Source organism: Mobula hypostoma, chromosome 5, assembly GCF_963921235.1.
Source record: "Mobula hypostoma chromosome 5, sMobHyp1.1, whole genome shotgun sequence".
In the NCBI taxonomy this organism is placed as follows: Eukaryota; Metazoa; Chordata; class Chondrichthyes; order Myliobatiformes; family Myliobatidae; genus Mobula; species Mobula hypostoma.
Window position 1 is genome coordinate 84,584,990 of NC_086101.1, and position 27,001 is coordinate 84,611,990.

Consider the following 27,001-nt stretch of genomic DNA (forward strand, 5'->3'; position numbering starts at 1 on the left):
GCATTAGCGATGATCTTTCAAAAGTCGATAGATTCTGGCATGGTTCCAGAGGACTGGAAGATTAGAAATGTCACTCCGCTATTTAAGAAGGGGGCAAGGAAGCAAAAAGGAAATTAAAGACCTGTTAGCTTGACATCGGTGGTTGGGAAGCTGTTGGAGTCGATTGTCAAGGATGAGGTTACAGAGTACCTGGAGGCATATGACAAGATAGGCAGAACTCAGCATGGATTCTTTAAAAGAAAATCCTGCCTGACAAACCTACTACAATTTTCTTGGGAAATTACAAGTAGGCTAGACAAGTGAGATGCAGTGGATGTTGTATATTTGGATTTTCAGAAGGCCTTTGGCAAGGTGCCACACATGAGGCTACTTAACAAGATATGAGCCCATGGAATTACGGGGAAGTTACATACGTGGATAGAGCATTGGCTGATTGGCAGGAAACAGAGAGTGGGAATAAAGGGATCCTATTCTGGTTGGCTGCCGGTTACCAGTGGTGTTCAACAGGGGTCCGTGTTGGGGCCGCTTCTTTTTACATTGTACATCAACAATTTGGATTATGGAATAGATGGCTTTGTGGCTAAGTTTGCTGACGATACGAAGATAGGTGGAGGGGCCGGTAATGCTGAGGAAACGGAGAGTCTGCAGAGAGACTTGGATAGGTTGGAAGAATGGGCAAAGAAGTGACAAATGAAGTACAATGTTGGAAAGTGTACGATTATGCACTTTGGCAGAAGAAATAAATGGGCAGACTATTATTTAAATAGGGAAAGAATTCAAAGTTCTGAGATGCAACGGGACTTGGGAGTCCTTATACGGGATACCCTTAAGGTTAACCTTCAGGTTGAGTCAGTGGTGAAGAAGGCGAATGCAATGTTGGCATTCATTTATAGAGGAACAGAGTATAGAAGCAGGGATGTGATGTTGAGGATCTATAAGGCGCTGGTGAGACCTCACTTGGAGTACTGTGGGCAGTTTTGGTCTCCTTATTTAAGAAAGGATGTGCTGACGTTGGAGAGGGTACAGAGAAGATTCACTAGGATGATTCCGGGAATGAAAGAGTTAACATTGTCCGCTCTTGGACTGTATTCCTTGGAGTTTAGAAGAATGAGGAGAGACCTCATAGAAACATTTTGAATGTTGAAAGGCATGGACAGTGTGGATGTGGCAAGGTTGTTTCCCATGATGGGGGAGTCTAGTACGAGGGCATGACTTAAGGATTGTAGGGCGCCCATTCAGAACAGAAATGAGAAGAAATTTTTTTAGTTAGAGGGTGGTGAATCTATGGAATTTGTTGCCACGGGCAGCAGTGGAGGCCAAGTCATTGGGTGTATTTAAGGCAGAGATCGATAGGTATCTGAGTAGCCAGGGCATCAAAGGTTATGGTGAGAAGGCGGGGGAGGTGGACTAAATGGGAAAATGGATCAGTTCATGATAAAATGGCGGAGCAGACTCGATGGGCCGAATGGCCGACTTCTGCTCCTTTGTCTTATGGTCTTATGGTCTAAATGCATAAGATAGCTTATATACATAGATTGATCGTATGTCCATAATGTAAAGTAGTGATGGTGGATGATTGTGGAGGGGTGGGTTTGTGGGTAGAGGTGCTAACCAGCTTTATTGCTTGGGAAAGCAACTCTTTTTGAGTCTAGTGGATGCCACATAGCCTCCTCCCTGATACAAATGGGAGGAACAGTCCATGAGCAGGGTGGGTGAGATGCTTCATGACGTCCTCGATGGCAGGTAGGCTGGTGCTGAGGATGCATTGCACACTCTTGACTACCTGTTGTAGAGCCTTCCCGTCCACTGCAGTACAGTTTTCGTACCATGCAGTGATGCTCCCTACCGTGCATTTGTAGAAGAACATGAGTATGCATAGACGTTTATTGTCCATTTCTCTTCAGACTTCTCAGAAAGTAGAGGCATTGGTGAGCTTTCCTGATTGTGTGGAATGTGTTCTCGGGCTATGAAAGGTTGTACGGGAGGTGTACTCACAGGAACGTGAAACTGCTTTCACTTTCTACTGCTGTGGCACCTGTTTAAAGAAGGTTGTGAGTAGTGCAAGTTCTCCTAAAGTCGATAACCTTCCCTTTAGTCTAGTAGACATTGAGAAAATGGTTATTTGCCTGGTACCAGGCCTCAAGCACTTCCACCTCCTCTCAGCAGCTGTCTTAACATTGTTACACTGTTGGTGATGAATCCACCATTGTCGTGTCTTCAGCGAACTTGACTTTGTGATTACTCGACTGTTTAGTCATTCAGTCATTTCTGAGTAGAGTGTACAGCAGTGGGCTCAGCACACAACCCCGGGTGCGGGGCGGGCACCCATGTTGAGGATGACAGGGAGAGAGAAGCAGTTGTGCAGCCTGACTATCTGAGATCTGTCAGTTTGGGAGTCCAACACCCAGTTGCAGTGTGCTGTACTTAGACTGAGGAGTAGGAGTTTGTTCACCAAGGAACAACAGTGCTGAATGCAAACTGAGATCCAGAAACAGCATTCTGACATAAGTGCCCTTATATTCTAGGTGTGTCAGGACCAGGTGCATGACAGATGCCATGGCATCTATCTTAGAGCAATATTTTATGTTCATCAAGCCACTGCACCCTGGATGGGCTTTAAACAGCATGATACAGAAGCTCCAACCCTATGATGGATGTGACAGGATTGAGGACAAAATTGTGGAAGAGCTTACCCTTCTGCTCAAGCTATGAATTCTTGCAGTCTTTTAATATTTCTGGCATTAAGCACATTATTAAACTATCTAAATTGAAGCTATAATATTAACGCTTCACATCGTTATTTAAAAGCAAAATTTTAAATTTAAATGACTTCATTTTTCTTTTACTGATTGTTTAATATTACTGCCTAAAATCAATCTTCTGTCCAAAATACTTTAAATAGATAAAGTTATCATGAAATAGAATAATAAAGGAAATAACAGAGGTTGACATTAAGTACTGAAACAGGAAGTTAAACTTTGAGGATTTACAAACACTTGCTCTTCCACTGCCTGGTTCAAACACACTGCCCTTTCAACCATACACATTTCTGCAATCAACTATCAAAACTGCATCATATTTAATCTGATTGTACAACTTTGGTTGCCTTCTTGGATGACATTTCAATAACCATCACAAATCAAGTATTATCATTTTCCACAAATTTTCTTCATGTTATGCTTTCAACTACTAGATGGTCACTGTTCACTGTAGGGCTTAATTGAGCTAACTTTCAGCCAAGTTCCTGCTTCAATTTTTCAACGCGCATGCATTATTGACTTTTAAAGATAAATCTGATGAAAAGTAGTTTAGCATTTCCATACAAAGCCCACATCAGCCCCATGATCTCCAATAGGTACCCATTAAAGAGCAGGCTGAATTCCCAATCAGAACTTAACCAGTTAGAATCTTTAACGACCAAACGGTATTCTACTGCATCCATGGTAGCATTGTGATAAGCAAACCATAATCAATCCATCTTTCACTTAGGAACTTTCCATTAATCACATTGTCAACAGAATATTTCTGATCGTACTCAGATGATAAGCTGAGCCGAAATAGATAACTTAATAAAGGGGAAGAGGGCACAGTACTCCTATTAGGAAGGAGGGGAGATGAAGCCTGCAGCTATTACGCTGCAGCCAGTCAATTTTTAATGAAGCGCTATCATTGAATCAAGAGCAGGATAAACCTGACACACATTCATTGATTACTTCCACAATCCCTTACAAAAGTTAGCATTTCAGTGATGGGAAGTTGTGTTTGCATATCATGATCTGATGTCACTGTTATAAAAGACAGATAAAAGTCTGTACATTCAATCAATTTGTAACAAGTGTATAGCTATACCGCTGCTTTCTACCACATCACCACATGGTAACTGCTGAATAATCCCCTGCATCTGGCAGGTGGTCCTTGAACTGTGTTAGAGAAGTGACTGGATCCTTCATGAACAAGAGCAATTCTTTTGTCAAGGTGAAGCGCTTGGCTCTAAATAACTTCATTCAGTTGTCATTCTCTTCTACAGCAAGGGTTGAGTTCTTAAAATGTTTCAAGCACTTGCATTACCACTCAGGAAAGACAGTGACACTTGACAGTTCCTTGCAGTCCACTGGTGCAAGGCATAAGCTCCAACATGCCCTTGGTTAATCATTTGTGCCCTTTGTGACAGTCGGTACAAACATTTCTAATGGTTGGCAGAAACATCATTCATCATTTCCAGAAGTTCCCTCTGAATACAAAATATTACATCAAACAAATTTAAAAGATCAAATGTGAATAACAGAAATGTTTCAAACACCATTTGTTGTATGGAATGCCTGTGGGGATTACTGCATTCACTTATCTGGCAAAATAATTAAATTTCTTCTTGTCCTAAAGCAAATTCTGATGAAAAGTCTGAAAACTGAAATGTTTTCCTCTCTCTTGATAGTTGTCCGGACATAATGCTTTCAGTATTTTTCCTTTTTACTTCAAAATCTGGTTTGGTGCCTGTACAATTGCTCAGATGGTTTTAAATCTGTTTATTTTGAAGGCATTATAAAAGCTGTTTTAAAAAACAAAATGTAGTGCTAATATTCACATTGTAAAGTAAATCATTTTTTCCAGCAGTTCAAAATAACAGAACAATCCAAGTCTGACTGCATGGACATTTTATTAACACTCAAAAAATTCAGTAGAATCTGCATAATGAAATTATCCAATACATTTACTATTTATCCAACATTTTATTTAGCTAAATTAGTGGCAAAATTACATTTCTTACAGCAAGTTGACATTAGCAACCTGACCCAATTGAATTTTGGGGGGGAAAAAATCAAAGTATAGCTTACTCAAGAAATGGCTATTTTTCATTTTATTCAATTAGAAATATTTTGACTACCCACTCGATATTCATAATCACACATCAAAAATAACCTGGAGAGTTAACTAATCCATGTACTTAGGAAGGCAAGATGACTTGCACACTGGAGTGAGGAAACTAGTCATGAAGAAAGTGGTTGTAATTGGAGGAGTCCAACATCCCAAGCACAAGCAGATTCAGGTTCTTCCATTACTGTCCCTCTGTCAAAGGGAGATATCACTGACTCTGTAGTGTTCAATTCCCTCATGGCTCACTTGGAAAGGAAACAGTCTAAAATACAGGTGAGGTATCCCGGCACACTGACCAAGTTTGCTTCATTTTCTGAGGAGTTGCAAACCCACCATTTTCAATTCTGATTTTCTGTTCTGCCTGTGTGATGGAAGGAGGGCCATTGACAAAGCAGTTAAATGGTAAATGGATGTAGAATCAGGAAACTCTTGTGATATCCACATAATTGGCCCTCAATCAACCAGCTCTTTCGTCCATACTCCAAAAAAAAGAAACAGGCACTTGAAAATTATTCTGGGAATGAAAGGGTGAACAAATAATGAGCATTTGATGACTCTTGGCTTGCACTTGTTTGGGTTTAGAAGACTGAGGTATGGATCTCATTGAAACCTATTAAAGCCTGAAAGACCTACATAGAGTGAGAGGATGTTTCATAGAGCTGGGGAATCTAGGACCAGAGGGCACTTCCTCATGAGAAAAGGATGTCCAATTAGAACAGAGCTGAGGAAGAGTTTATTTAGCCAGAAGGTGGTAAATCTGTAGAATTCATTGCCACAGACAGTTGTGGGGGCTAGGATACTGGGTATATTTAAAGCAATGGTTGATAGGTTTCTGATTAGTAAGGGCATCAAAGGTAATGGGAAGAAGACAGAAGAATGGGATAGAGAAGGGTAATAATTCAGACATGATAGAATGGAGGATCAGACTCGATGGGCTGAATGGCCTAACTGCTTCTATATTGTATGGTCTCCATTGTGTATTTAATAATTTAATAATATTTGAGTAATCTTGTGTGTGTATATATATATATAGTTTGATTAAGCATTCTTATTTGTTTAAATAATTATAGGCTATATTTATAAATACATGTACTGCATACATTATCATGCTACCATGAGATATATGCATCCCTTGCTTCAGTAAACATGAAGTTAGACCCAACATTTTTGGCTCCTTTGTCTTCCTTTGAATGAGTTTAATGTTTTGAAGTTACAAAACATCACATTAGCAACAGGTATTTTTTGTAATTTTTTTATTGAAGTTCATCATCAAACAAACATTTCCATAAGATGTATTTCAGATACTGTACGTATATATCATATAGTCATATTTTTAAAATAAACCCAAGGCAGCTGGTGACCTGTGAAGTGCAGTGAGACATTTGAACTAAAAAAAGATGCTCAGTGAGGGATGGTCAGGTTAACGAAAATATAGTGCAGCACCTGTTCCTCAGAAGGGAAGAAACAACTGAGTTTTTTTTCTAAAGTTGGAAAACTGAAGAATTCACAGGTTTATAAATAATGAGTACCGGGTCATATTTATCATTACAAAAAAAGAGCAGAAATGACTGGCTACGTCAGAAACATTGACACTCACACTCTCTCTCTCTCTCTCTCACACACACACACACTCACACACTATTTTGCAGCAAGTTAAATAGCCAATGAGAAACAAAAATCAATTTTGTTGAGTGCATTTTCTTTAAAGTCATACAGATTGCTTTGAGGTTTGACTGCAAAGTAATGCAGGAACATTTCAAACCAAAGCCATCGTTGATTGCAGAATGCTTTAGGTTTCATAAGTGGAATCAAAAAGAAGGGGAGTCTATTTCAGCTCATGGGATGAATTGAAGAGTTTGTCCGAGCATTATCAGCTCAGTAATGGGCCTAACAGTGCTCTGACACATTGTTCAGTTTGTGGAATCTTATAAGAAAGCATTCAAAAAAGACTCCTAACTGAAGCAAAACTTACATTTTAAAAAACAGTTGAAATTGCTGCGTCAATAGAAACAGCAGACATCAATGCAATTCAGTCAGGAATGAAAGTGATCATGATCAAAGCTGCAATGTCTAAACAGAAAGCAGCCTGGCTGAACAAATCGTGTTATCATTGTGGCAAGGGATCACAAACACCAGACCAATGTGGATTTAAAGCCGAAACTTGCAGAAAATGCAATAAAGTAGGACACATGCAAAGAGTATGTCAGTCAGACAAAAGTAAATGGGAAGAGAAAAGTATAAACATTCAAATTGTAGTTTCAAATAGAGAACTCATTTCTGCATGCTGTTGATGAAAAATCTGATAATGATTAGAGTAGCACGGGGCTGATTCACCATATGAAGACTAATAATAGACAAGCAATATGCCTTACACCAGAAGTGAAAGGCAAATTAATAAAAACCTGGTTGGAAATTATATTAGACCAAGGGAGGACCATGCTGTTTAAAGGAATCATGAAAGTGAGGAAAGCAGTGGTCTGACTACAACAATTTTTTTTTGGCATCATATCTGAGAAAGCTTCTGATGTGTTAAATTGGCAGTTACTTGTGAAAAGTGGCTTGATTTTAAGCTGTAAGGGAGTTCAAAGAACTCCAAGAAAGTTACAGGCATTTGGCTTTTGTGAATAGTGAGAACCAGAATCTACCCTGTGTACATTAAGGCTATTGTATGACAAAAGGTAATTGTAAAAGTAGATGGAAATGACCCAAAGGAAGAAGCAAGATGTCCAGAGCTGTCAGAACCACTTCCAGAAGTTTCAGAGTCAACTCCTACAATCATCATAGAGGGGGGCTCAAATCATGAGATTATTTCACAGCCACACATCTCATCTGAGAAGTGACCTCTATTGTCAGGAATAATGTTTTCCCACAAGAGTTAGAAATCCTCCACATTTATTAAATCTTTAGACTGGAATGGGACAATTTAAAATTTGCTTTGCTCTGGATGTCTGTGCATAACAGTTGTATACTGCACATATAGTGGATACACATTCTCTGTTGAGTTGGAGTTTATACAGAAGCAGAGAGGAATGTTGTGTTTAATATTTAAGTAATATTTGAGTAATCATATATACACATATAGTTTGATTAATCTTTCTTGTTTGTCTAAATAATTAATTACAGGTTATATACATAAATATGTGAATTACATATGTCACACTACCAAGTGATATCTGCACACCTAGCAAAAAGTAAACATGAAGTTGGACCCACATTTCAGACTTTGTGCCTTCCTTTGAAATACTTTAATGTTTTGAAGCTACATAACTTCACAATCTCTACTTGAAATTCCACCATTGCAAAAGGTTACCAATCGCAGTGAGCAAGTCTTTCAGGGACATCCTTAAAATTCCTCTAAAGTAGAAAGATCTTATCAAATTCCAAATGGCAATCTTAAACTCTAGGCTGCTCAAAGTAACAGAAGTATCTGGAAAAGGAACTGAAAATGTTGATTCCCACCTGACCACCAGTTTTCAGATTCCTATGGGTCTGAGGCAGTGGAAGACAGTCACCCTGAAACACTTGGGCATATCCAAGAGACTACAAAACAGTTACAAGAGAGGTCAATCATATCTCACTTCTGTATTTTTCCACAAAAACTGCAGGGAACTGCCGAGTATGGCAAGGGAAATGTTTTGCCCCAGTGCCAGAGTTCTGTTAGGACTAAAATCTGAACCATCTAGGATACTTTCTGGAAACGGCACACAAACCAATAGAACACAGCACTAAGGGCTACTACAGAAGTCTACTCATGTACAACTCTTGAAAGTGACATGAAAACCACAAATTAACTATCTCCTGCTCATGCCACACGCACAACTCACTAGTAATACATATTTTTGTGTCAATGTGCAACACTTACGAGTACTCACCACATTTATTCATGGTCCAAATGATTGTCAAAACAGAAAGTCTTACACTCCTTGTTAGCTTCCTTCCAAATGACATGACATTCAAGTCAAAAATATCACTATTCATTGTTGGATTTCAATCCCTGAAGTCACTGTGAGAGTACCATCAGCAGGCTGAATAGATGGCTATTATCACCTTCAACGTGAAATGGGTTTGGTTATTCAAGCTTTCATTGTCGAGGTTTATGTCCTACAAATAAATAATAAAACTGTGCTAAATATTAAGACAGGCTTGTACAGCTTCATCTGGCACATGTGGATGAGCTATAAGTGTCGTTGGGATTGGCAAAGGGCCTGGAAAAATGAACTTATGTGGCTTGAATTGGAGAAAAAATGACAACCCTTCACCCACCCCTCACCCCACCCCAGACTGAGATAGGTTCCAAGGACAGCCGTATGGTCTACAGAACACTTGGAGATAAAATTGCACTGAGCTTCTCACCTTTAATTATAAAGACGATTGACAATTCATCTGAGGTGCTAAGGGAAACTAATTATAGGGATGACATTTGTTTTTAATTCCAAAATTATTGATTCATTAGGAAAAAAATGTTACTCCTATAAACTTGGAATTTATTAAAATGCTGTTTACTCATGCACAGTTGTCATGACAAAATTGATATTCAACATCTGTTGTTCATTTGGAGTTATTGGGTGACATTTATTCCCACACCTGCATTATGTGTAGGATTGACTCAGAAATACAGATAACTTATATTTCCCTCCTGCATGATAGATGTGGGATCTTTAGTAATGCCAGTATGCAATTGAAGTACTGTGCAAAAGTCCATACAAGTACATATATAAAGCTAGGGAGCCTAATACTTTTGCACAGTACTGTACTTGTCAATGTAGAGACAAGCGACCAGGGTTCCTTTCCAGCTGCTGCCTGTAAGGAGTTTGTATGTTCTCCCTGTGAATTGTTGGGTTTTTCCTTCAGATGCTCTGCTTTCCTCTAACAGTCCAAAAACATACTGGTTGGTAGGCAAATTGCTTATTGTAAATTGTCCCTTGATTAAGCTAGGATTAAATTGGAGGATTGCAAAGTGGCTTGACTCAAAAGGGCCTATTCTGCACAGTATCTCAATAAATAAATTTAAAAAAATATATCCACCCTGGTTCAAGAGCCTGGTGGTTGAAGGATAATTACTGTAATTGAAGTAATTAATGCTCCTGGACATTTGAAATTGATTCTCCCTAGGTGAAGTGTACTGTGACCTATTGATGGGTCTTTGTAGAAATGTTCAATTGGAATAATTACATCCAAGCGTGTAATGAAACAATCTAGTGCTCCAAGCAATTAAGGACAAAGCACGGTCAATAATAGATTTGGGATTGTAGTCATGAGAAGAGAGGGACAACGTAGTTGATGAGCTTAAAACTTGCAGGAAGAGTGCATGTGTGAAGGTGCAAGTGACATGCTGCTCCCGATGATAAAAAAAAGATTTTTTTCTCCATCATGCATAGCCTTCAGCATGAGATTCTACTCAAGCTAAGAAAAGGTAATCATTGCCTCTTTAAAGAAACAGTGTGGAATTCAGCACAGCTGTATCCATTCATTTTGTACAAGATAACCAGTTTACATAACTTTAAAGTTATGAGTATTTGTTCTTGGATTTCATCCAATAGGATATGTAGTGTTGTACAAAAGTCTTAGGTACATATAGTGTTGACCTTCCCACCCCTCCCCAGAAGTTTTCATGTTTTATTGTTTTACAACATTGAATCAGTGGCTTTAATTTGGCTTTCTGACACTGATCAGCTGCAAAAGAGTCTTTCCTGTCAAAGTGAAAACAGATCACTGCAAAGTGATCTAAATTAATTACAAATACAAAACACAAAATAATTGATTGCATAAGTATTCACCCGCTTTAATATGACACACCAAATCATCACTGCTGCAGCCAGTGGGCTTTAGAAGTCATATAATTACTTAATTGAGATCTGTTTTAGAGAACTGTGTGCAGTCAAGGTGTTTCAATTGATTGTAGTAAAAATACACCTGTATCTGAAAGGTCCAACTGCTGGAGAATCAATATCCTAGCAAAAACTACATCATGAAGACAAAAGAATACTCCAAGCAACTCCACAAAAAGGTTATTGAAAAACACAGTTCAGGAGATGGATACAATAAAATTTCCAAGTCACTGAATATCCCTTGGATTACAGCTAAGTCAACCATCAAGAAATGGAAAGGTTATATCACAGCTGTGAGTCTGCTGAGAGCAGGCTGTCCTCAAAAAAAAGAGTGACCATGCAAGACGGAGACTAGTGAGGAAGGCCACCAAGGGACCAAGAGACCCATGACAAATCTAGAGGAGCTACAAGTTTCAGTGGCTGAGATGGGAGAGACTGCACCTACAACAACTGTTGCCTGGGTGCTTCACCAGTGGCAGCTTTATAGGAGAGTGGCAAAGAAAAAGCCACTGTTGAAACAAACTCACATGAAATCTCAGCTAGGGTTCACCAGAGGACAAGTAGGAGACTCTGAAGTCAGCTGGAAAAAGGTTTTACGTTCTGATGAAACCACAAATGAGCTTTTTGGCCATCTGACTAAACGCTACGTTTGGCGTAAGCCAAACACCACTCATCATCAAAAACACACCATTCCTACCGTGAAGCATGGTGATGGCTGCATTATGCTGTGGGGATGCTTCACTACTGCAGATTCTGGAGCACTTGTGAAAATAGAGGGTAAAATAAATGCAGCAAAATACAGGGAAATCCTGGAGGAAAACCTAATGCAGTCTGCAAGAGAACTGCGGCTTGGGAGAAGATTTGTTTTTCATCAAGACAATGATCCTGAGCATAAAGCCAAAGCCACATAGGAATGGCTTAAAAACAACACAGTTAATGTTCTAAAGTGGCCATGTCGAGTCCAGACCTCAGTCCAATTGAGAATTTGTGGTTGGACTTGAAAAAGGCTGTCCACTCACGATCCCCATGCAATCTGACAGTTTGAGCAGTTTTGTAAAGCAGAGTGGAAAAATTACAGTGTTCAGATGTGCAAAGCTGATTGAGACCTATCCACACAGACTCAAGGCTCTAATTGCTGCCAAAGGAACACCCACTAAATACCAACTTAAAGTGGGGGGGAATACTTAAGCAATCAATTAGTTTGTCTCTTTTATTTATAATTAATTTAAGTTACTTTGTTTTAAAAAAAAGAGTACTTGTGTTCATTTTGACACAAATCTTTTACTGTTGATCAGTGTCAAAAAAGCCAAATTAAATGCACTGTGATTCAATTTTGTAAAACAATAAAACATAAAAACTTCCAAAAGTGAGTTAATACTTTTTATAGACACTATATTTAGAGCTAGAGGCCTAAGACATCTGCACAGTACTTTATTTGTCAACATGCAATTCCAAACAAGAAACATACAAATTAGCCAGAGAAAGTGGCTCACCTGAGGACTGGGAGAAATTCAGAGTCCAGCAGAGGAGGACAAAGGGCTTAATTAGGAAGGGGAAAAAAGGTTATGAGAGAAAACTGGCAGGGAACATAAAAACTGACTGTAAAAGCTTTTATAGATACGTGAAAAGAAAAAGATTGGTTAAGACAAATGTAGGTCCCCTATAGACAGAAACAGGTGAATTGATTATGGGGAGCAAGGACATGACAGACCAATTGAATAACTACTTTGGTTCTGTCTTCACTAAGGAGGACAAAAATAATCTTCAGGAAATAGTAGGGGACAAAGGGTCCAGTGAGATGGAGGAACTGAGGGCAATACATGTTAGTAGGGAAGTGGTGTTAGGTAAATTGAAGGGATTAAAGGCAGATAAATCCCCAGGGGCAATATGGTCTGCATCCCAGAGTGCTTAAGGAAGTAGCCCAAGAAATAGTGGATGCATCAGTGATAATTTTTCAAAACTCTTTAGATTCTGGACTAGTTCCTGAGGATTGGAGGGTGGCTAATGTAACCCCATTTTTTAAAAAAGGAGGGAGAGAGAAACCGGGGAATTATAGACCAGTTAGCCTGACATCGGTGGTGGGGAAAATGCTAGAGTCAGTTATCAAAGATGTGATAACAGCACATTTGGAAAGCGGTGAAGTCATCGGACAAAGTCAGCATGGATTTGTGAAAGGAAAATCATGTCTGACGAATCTCATCGAATTCTTTGAGGATGTAACTACTAGAGTGGATAGGGGAGAACCAGTGGATGTGGTATATTTGGATTTTCAAAAAGCTTTCGACAAGGTCCCACACAGGAGATTAGTGTGCAAACTTAAAGCACACGGTACTGGGGGTAAGGTATTGATGTGGATAGAGAATTGGTTGGCAGACAGGAAGCAAAGAGTGGGAATAAACGGGACCTTTTCAGAATGGCAGGCAGTGACTAGTGGGGTACTGCAAGGCTCAGTGCTGGGACCCCAGTTGTTTACAATATATATTAATGACTTGGATGAGGGAATTAAATGCAGCATCTCCAAGTTTGCGGATGACACGAAGCTGGGCGGCAGTGTTAGCTGTGAGGAGGATGCTAAGAGGATGCAGGGTGACTTGGATAGGTTAGGTGAGTGGGCAAATTCATGTTAGATGCAGTTTAATGTGGATAAATGTGAGGTTATCCACTTTGGTGGCAAAAACAGGAAAACAGATTATTATCCGAATGGAGGCCGATTAGGAAAAGGGGAGGTGCAACGAGACCTGGGTGTCATTATACACCAGTTATTGAAAGTGGGCATGCAGGTACAGCAGGCGGTGTAAAAGGCGAACGGTATGCTGGCATTCATAGCAAGAGGATTTGAGTACAGGAGCAGGGAGGTACTACTGCAGTTGTACAAGGCCTTGGTGAGACCACACCTGGAGTATTGTGTGCAGTTTTGGTCCCCTAATCTGAGGAAAGACATCCTTGCCATAGAGGGAGTACAAAGAAGGTTCACCAGATTGATTCCTGGGATGGCAGGACTTTCATATGATGAAAGACTGCATCAACTAGGCTTATACTCGTTGGAATTTAGAAGATTGAAGGGGGATCTTATTGAAACGTATAAAATCCTAAAGGGATTGGACAGGCCAGATGCAGGAAGATTGTTCCCGATGTTGGGGAAGTCCAGAATGAGGGGTCACAGTTTGAGGATTAAGGGGAAGCCTTTTAGGACCGAGATGAGGAAATACTTCTTCACACAGAGAGTGGTGAATCTGTGGAATTCTCTGCCACTGGAAACAATTGAGGCCAGTTCATTGGCTATATTTAAGAGGGAGTTAGATATGGCCCTTGTGGCTAAAGGGATCAGTGGGTACGGAGAGACGCCTGGTACAGGGGTCTGAGTTGGATGATCAGCCATGATCGTACTGAATGGCGGTGCAGGCTCGAAGGGCTGAATGGCCTACTTCTGCACCTATTTTCTATGTTTCTATGTTTCTGTGGAGACGAGAGTGAGTTTGTAAATCTGGTGGGTGTAAAGGATATCGGGATGAGAGTGGAGTGCCACATGAGCAGAACAGTACTGGGGCAGAGGGTGGTATGGGTGTAGACACACCCAACTTTGAGACAAAAAGCAATGTGATTCCAAACAATTAATTTAGTGATCATTACAGAATCTCTCTCTGGCGCTTCCATTTCCCTTCCTTTTTCCCCAACCATGATTGCCCTCTTCCTGCACCCTTCCCACTCTCAGTCCACAATAGAAACCCACTTCACTACATATGACACAAAATTTGTGTTTTTTTAAGCAGCAGCAACAGTACAGTGTAACACAACATTACTGCAGTACTGAGAAAAAGTCTTAGGAACCAATGCTATATGTATGTGCCTAAGACTTTTGCATATTATTGTTTAAAAGTTTTTTTTAGAAAAATTAGCTTTAGTTGTTACATGCACATTGTAACCATTAAAGTGTATAGTTTGTGTCAAATCAAACAAGCGATGGTACGTTGGGAGTCTACAAGTGTCACCTAGCTTCTGTTGACAATATAGTATGCTCACAACTCACTAACCCTAACCACGCGTTTTTGGTATGTGGACAAACACTAGAGAAGCTGGAGGAATCCCACACAGTCACAGGGAGAATGATCGAACCCCTTATAGACAGCAGTGGGAATTCAACCCCATTTGTGATTGTATTTCGTTATCTGTTATGCTTTGTAACATCTTTACTCCAGGATTGTATTTGGTAATTTCATTAAAGCTTGCCGATCTGCACTTCAAAGGAAATTCAAATAAATATGGTCATATTAAAAGGACACAGTTGTCTGCTAATAGGCAAAGTTAACAAGGTGGCAGCTTCAACCAATGCTGAATGTACTGGTTACTGGTGTTAATGTTGTAGTCACTTTAACTCATCTGTTCAATTCTGATACAATCCTGCATGAATACTTCCTGGAGATACGCTAAACTCTACTGCTCAAATCCTAGTTGTTCTCATTTTCTGGTATTTCCATAGCTTCTGTCCACTCTGCTCATTCTTGATGATAGTATAGCTTCCATTTTGAACCCCTTAGGCACAACATTGCTGGCTTATATATAAAATGAAGCTTATTTACCTTGGATAAAAAGAAGTGGATCGACAACTTACCACTTTCCAAAGATTGAAACATACCAGAAGTTACCCTTTTGTAGGTCTGCTTAACTTGTGTTAATTTTGTAATGATTGTGTTTCTATACATATGCATTGAAGTAAATAAAAACAGACATCATTTAGTCCGGTCCTAAAGAAGGGGCTCTGTGTGAAACAGCAACTGTTTATTAATTTCCGTAGATGCTGCCTGACCTGCTGAATTCCTCCAGCATTTTGTGTGTGTTGATGTAGTTCAGGGCTTGTGAGTCATAATGCAGTATACCAATGCACATTTATCAAGTGGCTCTGGATTTATTCACATGTTTCACCTCTATTATTTGACTATTAGCATTTCCAAAGACAAAGTAAAACTATACCAATTAGTACTAACAGATACTATCTTGTGGATTTCAGATATTGTACATTATTAGAACAGCAAAAAGATGAACAATTTCAGCAGATAGACATCAGCTAAATGCAGTTCGTTTTATTCCTTCAACACCATGAATGGCAGATTGGAATAGTCCAACATCTAGCAGGTCACCCCCCCCCCCCCCAAAGTTGGAGGCGCTGCATGAGACCATGTAATACAAATGATTAGGAGCCACCCCGTCATACTTTAATCTTACACAGACGAATCTGGCACCCTGTTTCACAACAGATGTTATTACAGAGCTAGACATTTGTTTGCAACACAAATCTAAATTTTAAACCACAGTATGAACAAGACTTCCTGCAGTCAGTATCATCAGAAGCCCACATTTTATATGCTCCAGAAAAAAAAAATCAGATCTGAACAGATTACACCAGAAGTTATTACACACCACTGCATCAAGATTGTCAATAAGACCTTTTCTTCATGGATTCATTTCCCCCTGATGCATTATATTCTTCATGGAGAAGATCAAAGTAAGTTACAAAAACTTGTAAAATTGGTCAGCTCCATCATAGGTACTAGCCTCCATAACATCTGAGATATCTTCAAGGAGCAGTGCCTTAGGAAGTCAGTGTCCATCATTAAGGACTCCCACTACCTAGCACATGCCCTCTGCTCATTGTTACCACAGGAAAGGAGGTACAGAAGCCTGAATGAATATACTCAGCAATTCAGAACAGCTTCTTCCTTTCTGCCATCCAATTCCCAAATGGACTTGAACCTTTGAACATTACTTCAGTACCTTTTTTAAATTTTTTTTTGCACTGCTTATTTAACTTAAGTATTTAACATATATTACTGTAAATCAGTTTTTTCCCTCATATTTATCATGTATTTCATTGTACTGCTGCCTTAAAGTTAACACATTTCAAGACATCTGCTGGTGGTACTAAACCTGATTTTGATAGTAGGCTTTGCTAAATCATGATGTGTTATATTATGTGTCTTGTATTCAGACCCTAACATCTCAGCTGGTGGGATCCTACCTTGTATGCTGATGTATAACAACAGTCTACATTTGTCAGGAAACCTTATATTTCAGCACCCTTCTGCACCCCTATTTTCTGTTTATACTGCTGTTTCAACATGACAAGTCACATAGGAGTAGTAAACAAAATTCATCACTGAAATTAGGCATGGCAGATAGACGAGTCATGTGGATTTCCAAAGAGGCATCTCTAAAGGAGGGAAGGATGAGAGGGTGATCACTGCATGAATGACATTTTCCCAGCATTAATACCATGCCAAATAATTTTATTAATTACGTGACAACTGTTGCTGCCTTTCTGAAACAACTGGAACAGAAATCTGCAAGGTCTGACAGTAGTTAACATCTTTGTCAAAATAAGAGCTTCATGCACTTGTTCATCGCTTCTTTTTACCCAAATCCACCTGAGATTAAAAGAAAAAGAGCAATCTGCTGTCAAAGAGACATGACTTAACAGATTCAAATATTCCTTCAGGCTGATCATTTCACCAACATCAAACAGTATGTTACAACTAAAATCAGTGCTTTCACCAGCATTTAACAATTCATTAAAGTGTGCCACAGGTGGAAACCCTGCTGGAAGAAATGGAGACTGCAGTGGTGAGGAACATTAAAAACAGGACTAGACCAGCCGGTAGCACAGGAACACTCTGTTAATTACATGGTAACATAATTGAACCTTTATTCTAATGCCTCCTTGTCCAGTCAGCACTTAGTGACTTGGCCTCTGTGGCAGAGAATTCCACAGGTTCATCAAGTGAAGAGATTTCTCTGCATCGCGACCCCAAATATCCTACCCTTTATCCGGGCCCTTTGTTCCATATTTACACCCGAAGCAATCCTTTAACCGGACAGGTTTACGAAAGTCAGAGGCAGAGATGTTATAAACAGACGTTCCATCCCACCCCACAGGGTAAAAATATCATGTTATAGAGGATATACAATTTGAGTGTAAAGGAGATATACAGAACATGTTTAAAAACAAACAACAGGAAAGCAGGCCGCTGGAACAGCTGCCAGGGAGAGTGACAAAAGCAGATGCAGTGTTGTGTATTTAGTATTTCAATAAAACCATCTTGTATGTTATCATGTTTTATTGTATTACAACATTAAATCAGAGGATTTATTTTGACTTTTTTGACTCTGATCAACAGTGTGTCCAAGTGAAAACAGATCTCAACAGTGTGTCCAAGTGAAAATAGATCTCTATAAAGAAATCTAAATTAATTGAAAATATAAAACACAAAATAATTGATTGCACACATATTCACCACCGTCAAATCAGAATCTCGTAGATGCAACTTTGGTAGTAATTACAGCCTTGAATCTGTGTGGATAGGTCTATCAGATTTGCACATCTGGGCACTGCAATTTTTCTCCATTGTCCTTTACAAAACAGCTCAAGCTCTGTCTGATTGCATGGGGTTGTGAGTGGACAGCCCTTTTCAAGTCCAGCCATAAATTGTGGGAGGAGAGAGAGCAGCGCGCCGCCCGTGCGCAGCCCTCCGGTGAAAAATGATACCGTATCCGTTAAATAGGGGCCATGGACAATTCTGATTTGATGGAGACAGACGTGAAAACACAGAGGAACATCTGGAGAAATTTCTGAAACGCCAGTTCACTGCTGTTGTTACTGCGCGGTTGGGAATCTTCCAGAGGGAAGGCCTCAAAATCCTCGGCTTTGCCTGCTGTTGGCGACCGAGATGGAGGTCGAATCATTCGGACAGAGATGGCGCTCAGTACTCGGTGTCGGAGAGCTGATCGGAGGCTTGAAGTTTTCGGATGACTCAGAGTTGGACTGTGGTCGGGCATGGCAGGGAAAGTTTTTCTTCCTTCTCCCGTCTGCGCGAGATGTGGGACGTTTGAGAGACTTTGAACTTTTTACTGTGCTCATGGACTTCTTCATCAAGTATGGTATTGTTGCACTATTGTAACTATATGTTATAACTATCTGGTTTTGTTAGTTTTTTCAGTCTTGGTCTGTCCTGTGTTTTGTGATATCACACCAGAGGAAATATCGTACCATTTCTTAATGCATGCATTACTAAATGGCAATAAAAGAGGACCACGTGTCTTCATAATCTGAATTCCCAACTGGACTGAGGTCTGGACTCTGACTTAGACACACCAGGACATTAACTTTGTTGTTTTTAAGCCATTTCTGTATACATAGAACATAGAAATCAACAGCACATTATCGGACCTTTGGCCCACGTTGTGCCAACCACGTAATCTGCTCCAGAAACTGTGTAGAATTTGCTTACTGCACCGACCTCTATTTTCTTAAGCTCCGTGTACTCATCTAAGAGAGTCTTGAAAGACCCTACTGTATCTGCCTCTGCCACCATCGCTGGCAGTGCATTCCATGCACCCACCAATCTCTGTGTGAAAAACTTCTCTGACGTCCCCCCATACCTACTTCCAAGCACCTTAAAAATACATCACTTCATGTTAGCCTTTTCAGCCCTGGGAAAAAGCCTCCAGCTATCCGCACAATCGAATCCCTGAACGTTCGCCACGTTTCTGCCTTGCCTTTGCTTGAGAATGTCTGCTCCCAATTTATGCTCCTAATTTCTGCCCAATAGCATCATATTTCCCACTACCCCAATTAAATCGTCTGCTTCTATTCCTCTCCAGTGCTATGATAAAGGGGATAAAGTTGTGATCTCTACCTCTAAAAATGCTCTCTCACAGAGAGACCTGACGTGGTTCATTTCCCAATACCAGATTAAGTACAGCTTCGCCTTTAGTTGGTTTATCCATCTATTGCTTCAGCAAACTTCTGTGAACATGCCCTACAAACTCCACCCCATTCAAACCTCCTGCTCTGAGGAAATGCCAGTCAATATTAGGAGAGGTAAAAATCAGCCATCACGGCAACTCTATTATTTTTATTGTACTGTTCCAGAATCTGTCTCCCTATCTGCTCATGTCTCTGTTACTATGGGGGGTGGGGGGGTGGAAAGAGTCTATAGACTTATCGCACCCATCCTGTTTTTGACTTCTACCCACACTGATTCAGTAGTCAATCCCTCCATGACTTCCTCCTTTTCTGCAGCCGTGATACTATCCCTGAATCGCAATGCCGTACCCCTACTTCTTTTGCCTTCCTCCTTGTCCTTTTTTTAAAAAGCATCTAAAGAGTGGCATGTTCCACAGCCATACCTGCCCCTGATACATCCAAATCTTTGTAGTGGCTGCAATGTCATAGTTCTCCATATTGATCCACCCTCCAAGTTCATCCGCCTTGTTTATGATACTCTTGCATTAAAATAGACACATCTCAAACCATCTGGCTGAGTGCATCTTTGCTCCATCGTCTGCCTACACTTCCTCATAAACTCCCTGCAGGCTGTCTCTACTTGTGCGCCAACCGCCCCACCCACTGCCGCTTCACTTCAATTCACACAACCCCCGCCCCACAGGGAGGAGGGAGGGGAGGGGGGAAGGAACATAGACTCAGACCATGAGAGGCCTGCGTCAGGCATTTTCATGCCTTACAAGGATTGGAAGTCTGTGTGGGGCGCCACTCCTCGCAAAGACACTAGAGCAATCTGTGATTAAGTGCCTTGCTCAAGGACACAAACACACTGCCACAGCTGAGGCTCGAACTAGTGACCGTCAGATCACTAGACAAACGCCTTAACCACTTGGCCACATGCCCCCCACAAATCTAGTTTAAACCCTCGCCAATAGCATTAGTAAACCTCCCGCCCAGGATATTTGTTGCCCTGCAGTTCAGGTTTAACCTGTCCCACTTGCATAGGTCACCCCTTCCCCAGAAAAGGTTCCAATGATCCAAGAACTTGAAACCCTGCCCTTGCACCAACTCCTCAGCCACTCATTTGTCCACACCATCTTCCTGTTCTGACCTTCCCCAGCTCGTGGCACGGGGAGTAATCTGGAGATGACCACCCTGGGGGTCCCGCTCTTCAGCCTCCTTCCCAATTCCCTAAACTTACTGCGCAGGACCCCTACCCCTCTCCTGCCTGTGTCATTGGTACCAATATGTACCATGACCTCCGGCTGCTCAACCTCCCCTTCAAGAATATTCTGCAATTGCTCAGAGACATTGTGGACCCGAGCACCCATGAGGCAACACATTACCCTGATGCCTCTTTTGCTGCCACAGCTATCTGTCTGCCTAATTATCAAGGGCCCTATGACAATTGCTCTGCCTGACTTCACCCTAACCTTCTAAGGCTCAGAGCCAACCACCATGCTATTGGTCTGCTGCTGTTGCCTAGGTCAACCCCTCATCAGCATCCAAAGGTTGTATACCTGTAGCTGAGAGCATGACCACAGGGGGACCCTGCACCGACTTATTTCTCCCTTTACCTCTCTCGGTGTTCACCCATCTACTGCATGAATTCTGCACTCCGAGTGTAACCACCTGCTTAAAAGTCTTATCTATTAATTGCTCTGCCTCCTGGATGATGTTTAATTCATCAACTCCAGCTCAATAATGCTCTCTTTCAGGAGCTGGACTTTCCAGGGCCTGCTGCAGTGAGGCATTCCCACAACAGAACGCAACCACCGCCATGCTTCACGGTAGAGATGGTGTGTTTTTGATGTGTGGTGTTTGGCTTACATCAAACAAAGTGTTTAGTCAGATGGACAAAAAGCTCTATTTTGGCTTCATCAGACCATAGAACCTTCTTCCTGCTGACTTCAGAGTCTCCCACATGCCTTCTGGCAAACTCCAGTCAAGAACTCATGAGTTTTTCTCTCCCCACTCCTCCACCCCCCCCCCCCCGCAACAGTCACTTTCTCTTTGGCACTCTCCCATAAAGCTGCGACTGGTGATGTACCTGGGCAACAGTTGTTGTATACACAGTCTCTCCCATATCAGCCACTGAAGCTTGTAACTCCTCCAGAGTTGTCATAGGTGTCTTGATGGCCACCCTCACTTGTCCCCTTCTTGCACAGTTACTCAGTTTTTGAGGACAGCCTGCTCTAGGCAGATTTACAGCTGTGCCATATTCTTTCCATTTCTTGATGATTGACTTAACTGTACTCCAAGGGATACTCAGTAACCTATAATTTTTTTTTGTATCCATCTCCTGACTTGTGCTTTTCAATGACCTTTTCACAGAGTTGCTTGAAGTGTTCTTTTGTCTTCATGTTGCAGTTTTTGTCAGGAACCTGACTCACTAGCAGTTGGACTTTACAGATACAGGTGTATTTTTAAACTACTGTCAAAATACCTTGACTGCACACAGGTCTCCAAAAACAGATCTCCATTTAACTAATTATGTGACTACTAAAACCATTGGCTGCACCAGTGATGATTTGGTGTGTCATATTAAAGGGATGAATACTTATGCAATTAATTATTTTGTGTTTTATACTTGCAATTAATTTAGGTCACTTTGTGGTGATTTGTTTCCACTTTGACACTGATCAACAGGAAAAGACTGTCAAAAAAACAAATTAAATCCACTATAATTCAATACTGTAAAACAATAAAACACAAGAGCTTCGGGGGGGGGGGAATACTTTTTATAGGATTATATGCATCTTGATTGAGATACTTGTTCATTTAAATAATTAATTACAGGTTATATGTAAAAATATATATTAATTGCATACATCACACTACCATGTGCTGTGTGCGTGCCTCACTTAAAGTAAACTTGAAGTTAGACCTGCATTTTGGACTCCTGCGTCTTCATTTGAATTAGATTTATGTTTTGATGTTTAAGAGGCAGCAAGGTATCTAAATATAAAAAGAGTGGAGGGATTATGGGTCATGTGTAGGCAAAAGAGATATAGCTCAGTTTGATATGCTTGACACAGACATCATGAGCCAAAGGACCGCCTCCTCTGCTATCACATAAATAGTGCAGGAACTGTTGCAATATGTACATTAGCTGCCTTGCCATGCTTAAAGAGGAAGCATTCTCATCAGCCAGTCATAGGCTCTTCAATTTAATTGTTGTTCTCATTACATCTCAAGATTCTTAGACCCACACATAATGCACAAGCTTTCTTCCCTTCAACCTTATCAACACTGCAAGTCAATCCAGCGGAAGTGAACAAAAGGTAGTTTAATTATCTTAAAAACAATTTCCTAAATATTGCAATGTTTGACTTACTTGATTTGTTTTTTTTTCCCCCAGATTGGGCCGACAGTTTTGTTAAAACCTTTTCCTATACTAGCACCCAGATTTCTTCCTCCTGTAAAGTTTAATGGTGGTTGCATATCAACATGAGGTGCATTACCACCACCTACTGAATAGGAATGTGGAGTAATGAGATAAGAAGTATACCCTCCAATTTCCCTCCCCGCAAAAAACTCAAATAATATCAAAAACTCTAATGCTTTTCAGAAAGTCAAATGCACACTGATAAACATTACAATACAGTGTTATCTTAACAAATGTTCTATGTAAAACTGTGTCTGTCCCAAAGATCTCAATTTAACAATAAGATGTTTCCTTTGCACCTCATAGGAACTTCATTTAAACAATACATGTTGCACCATTTCTTGACAAGTGCACTCCCTACAGATGCCCATATCATGCATATTAAATCTGTTCAAGGAGTTATTCAACCCAGTATGTAAATATGGAAGTACAAATTCTCTTCTTTTATATCCATCTTGTAGCTGAGTTCCCACCATCCCCAGAAATTTATATAAATGTCATCCTTTTTTCCTTATCCCAACTTTGTTGCCAGGGTGATTGAACAGACTTCATAACAATGGTTTTCATCTCCCCCTTATGCTAAGGCACCACTACATCTATATCCTTTATTTTTAAGTAATTGCTTACAAGAATGTCTGCCAGCTTGTTTGCTTCAACCTCAATATGGGTAGGAACCCATAGGAAATTGATGCAGAGGCCTCAACCCTGCTGCCTCAGCAGATATTGTCCAATCTCAAGAAGAATGTCTGGCCTACAATTTGAAGTACTTTGCTTTAAAAAAAATGTCAAGACCAAGAACGAATCACAGCACAGAAGTACATAATGAAAATTTACTTCAACTCAGTCCAAGGCTAAAATGATAGCAACCATCTCAGACATGAATACTGATACTTTGTTTGGTAGCGTTTTCCTAATAGTCATATAGGAACAAACAAAAACATCTGAAATACCTGTTCTGAATGTTTCAAACCATCTGTGTAGATAAGCAAGAACCTATAATATCTACCTTATGTATATTGCTGAATTTCCCGTGCTACTGATGATAAACAATCACTCCTCATCTTGATCTTTTTCCTGAAAGCCAAAATCAATCACAAACAAATAGAAAAACCATGGAGGAGTGACAGAAAGGGGTACACTGGGACTATGGTCCACATTGAACAACCCATTTATTTCCCATCCAACCAAAACTGAAGACCATAAGAATACAATACTCCCAGCACTCTATTAATGTTGACAATATTGGATGGCCAACATCATATCCTCTTGTATTAACCCCTGAACCTGTGGACCAGTGCTGCTGGGACACAAGCCAGCCCTTGATCAACCCTGGCTGGTTTGCTAGGCAAAGATGTCTGAAGTTGAAAGACCTGAAACCCCTGATGACCCCAAGTTACATCCTGATCAGGTGTTCCAGCACATCCTAGGATGCATCTCAGCACCAATATCGGATGACTAACTTTATGTCTGACTTTACATTAACCCAGTTCTTCTAGTAATGCTGAAATTGGGAATGATTTACTGGCACCACAACACAATTTTAATGTTTGAGCTTGAGCTTGAATTTTATTTAGGGACATTAATTCTGCTGGTGAGTCTGACCCATAAGCAACAAATCCATTATTAAAAACATATCTGATTAAAGCAATATACATTTAAGTGACCACCTAATCACACAAAGCTAAGCTCAATTAAGGGCATTTTACACTTCTGTAGAGTTTTATTCACATGCACCTACCGTGTCAGACTTGTGTTCATCCACATACCTAGAAACTTTGCTACTGACTCTTGTTTAAGTGATTTACCATGCAACCTGAGATCAATTGTAGGTGGAATATCCGTTTAGAAGAACAAATAACTTCAGTCTCTGTAACAGAATTTAAATCCGCACCCACATCCCCATTCCTCTACTTCATTATACAGTATTTTTCTAACTGCAGTATATAATTTATATTGCTGCCTCTCTTCTATACTACACCATCATCAGCATAACAATTTGGAAATGTCTGTGCTAACACTGAAAAAAAATCATTTATCATAATATTAAAAAGGAGTGGGCTACACACATGCCCCAGTGGAGTTCTGTTCTCTATCTTGTACTCCATACAGAATTTTGTTTGCACCCTAACTTGCACCTCCTATCACGAAAAAAATCCTGAATCCAATTGAACGTTCTATGACTTATTCTGATCTTTTCCATTTAAGCAGCATCCTTGTGTCCATTACACATCACAAGCTTTCTCTATATCAAAAAACTACTACCACAGATCTTTTTACTAATTTAAAACTTACGAATATCAGATTCCAAACTGAACACCAAGTCCATGGTCATTCACCCTTTACAAAATCCAGATTGATATACAGCTAGTTTTCAACTACTTTCTACAAAATAAGAAAGCCTTACTGTGACCATTCATTCCATTATCTTATGCACATGTGAAGTTAGTGAAATAGACCTATAACTGAAATGATCTGATTAATGCTCACCAGGTTTCAATATAGGGATAACAACTGCTAATAAACAATCTGGAGAATAAAGACGCATACGTAAGGCTCCTTTTCATTGACTACAGCTCTGCCTTTAATACCATCATTCCAAATAAACTGATTCCTAAGCTCCGGAACCTGGGCCTTAGCATTCAGATCTGCAGCTGGATCTTCAACTTCCTCACAGACAGGACCCAGGCTGTAAAAATAGGGGTCAAGCTCTCCTCTACAATCACTCTGAGCACCGGTGCCCCACAAGGCTGTGTACTCAGCCCCCTGTTGTACTCACTGTGCACCCATGATTGTGCAGCCAAGTTTCCATCAAACTCAATATATAAGTTTGCTGATGACACAACAATTGTAGGCTGTATCTTGGGTAATGATGAGTTTTAGTACAGAGAGGAAATTAAGAACCTGGTGACATGGTGTGAAGACAATAACCTATCCCTCAACGTTAGCAAGGCGAAGGAATTGGTTGTTTACATCAGAAGGAGTAGCGGACAGCACAACCCCATTTACATCAGTGATGTGCAAGTGGAACAGGTCAAAAGCTTTAAGTTCCTCGGGGTCAATATCACAAATGACCTGACTTGGTCCAACCAAGCAGGTTTCAATGCCAAGAAGGCCCACCAGTGCCTTTACTTCCTGAGAAAACTAAAGAAATTTGGCCTGTCCCCTAAAACCCTCACTAATTTTTATAGATGCATCGTAGAATGCATTCTTCTAGGGTGCATCACAATCTGGTATGGAAGTTATCCTGTCCAAGACCGGAAGGAGCTGCAGAAAATCGTGAACACAGCGCAGCACATCACACAAACCAATCTTCCGTCCTTGGACTCACTTTACACCGCACGCTGTCAGAGCAGTGCTGCCAGGATAATCAAGCACATAACCCACCCAGCCAACACACTTTTCGTCCCTCTTCCCTCCGGGAGAAGGTTCAGGAGCTTGAAGACTCGTATGGACAGATTTGGGAACAGCTTCTTTCCAACTGTGATAAGACTGCTGAATGGATCCTGAACCGGATCTGGGCCATACCCTCCAAATATCCGGACCTGCATCTCGGTTTTTTTGCACTACCTTACTTTCCATTTTCTATTTATGATTTATAATTTAAATTTTTAATATTTACTATTGATTTGTAATCCAAGGAGCGGGAAGCACAGAATCAAATATCGCTGTCATGATTGTACATTCTAGTATCAATTGTTTGGCAACAATAAAGTGTAAAGTATAATTTACAGAAAGCAGGAAGTCACCCTGTAATCCATACTGTATTAAAGAATTTCAAAACCAACATGCTTCCAGTCCTATAACAGTGACACAAGTTTCCAATCTTATAATCATGTAGACATATTCAGACAAATTATCTTTCCCATATTTGTAATAATATGGGATCAGCACCAATAATAGCCCTTTTAAGTTCAAGCAATGGAAATTCAACATCCAAGCAGGAACTGGAAAGTTTTTTTTTTCTTTTAAATTTTATTTTTATTTGGATAAGGAATTCACAAATATCATGTACTTTTTCACACATATAACCTTTTCCATTTTTTTATATGTATAAAACTATAATTATTTATACATTCTTAAGTACACATTGAGATGATATAAAAGGAAACTAGACACTTAAATAGATAATTATGTACT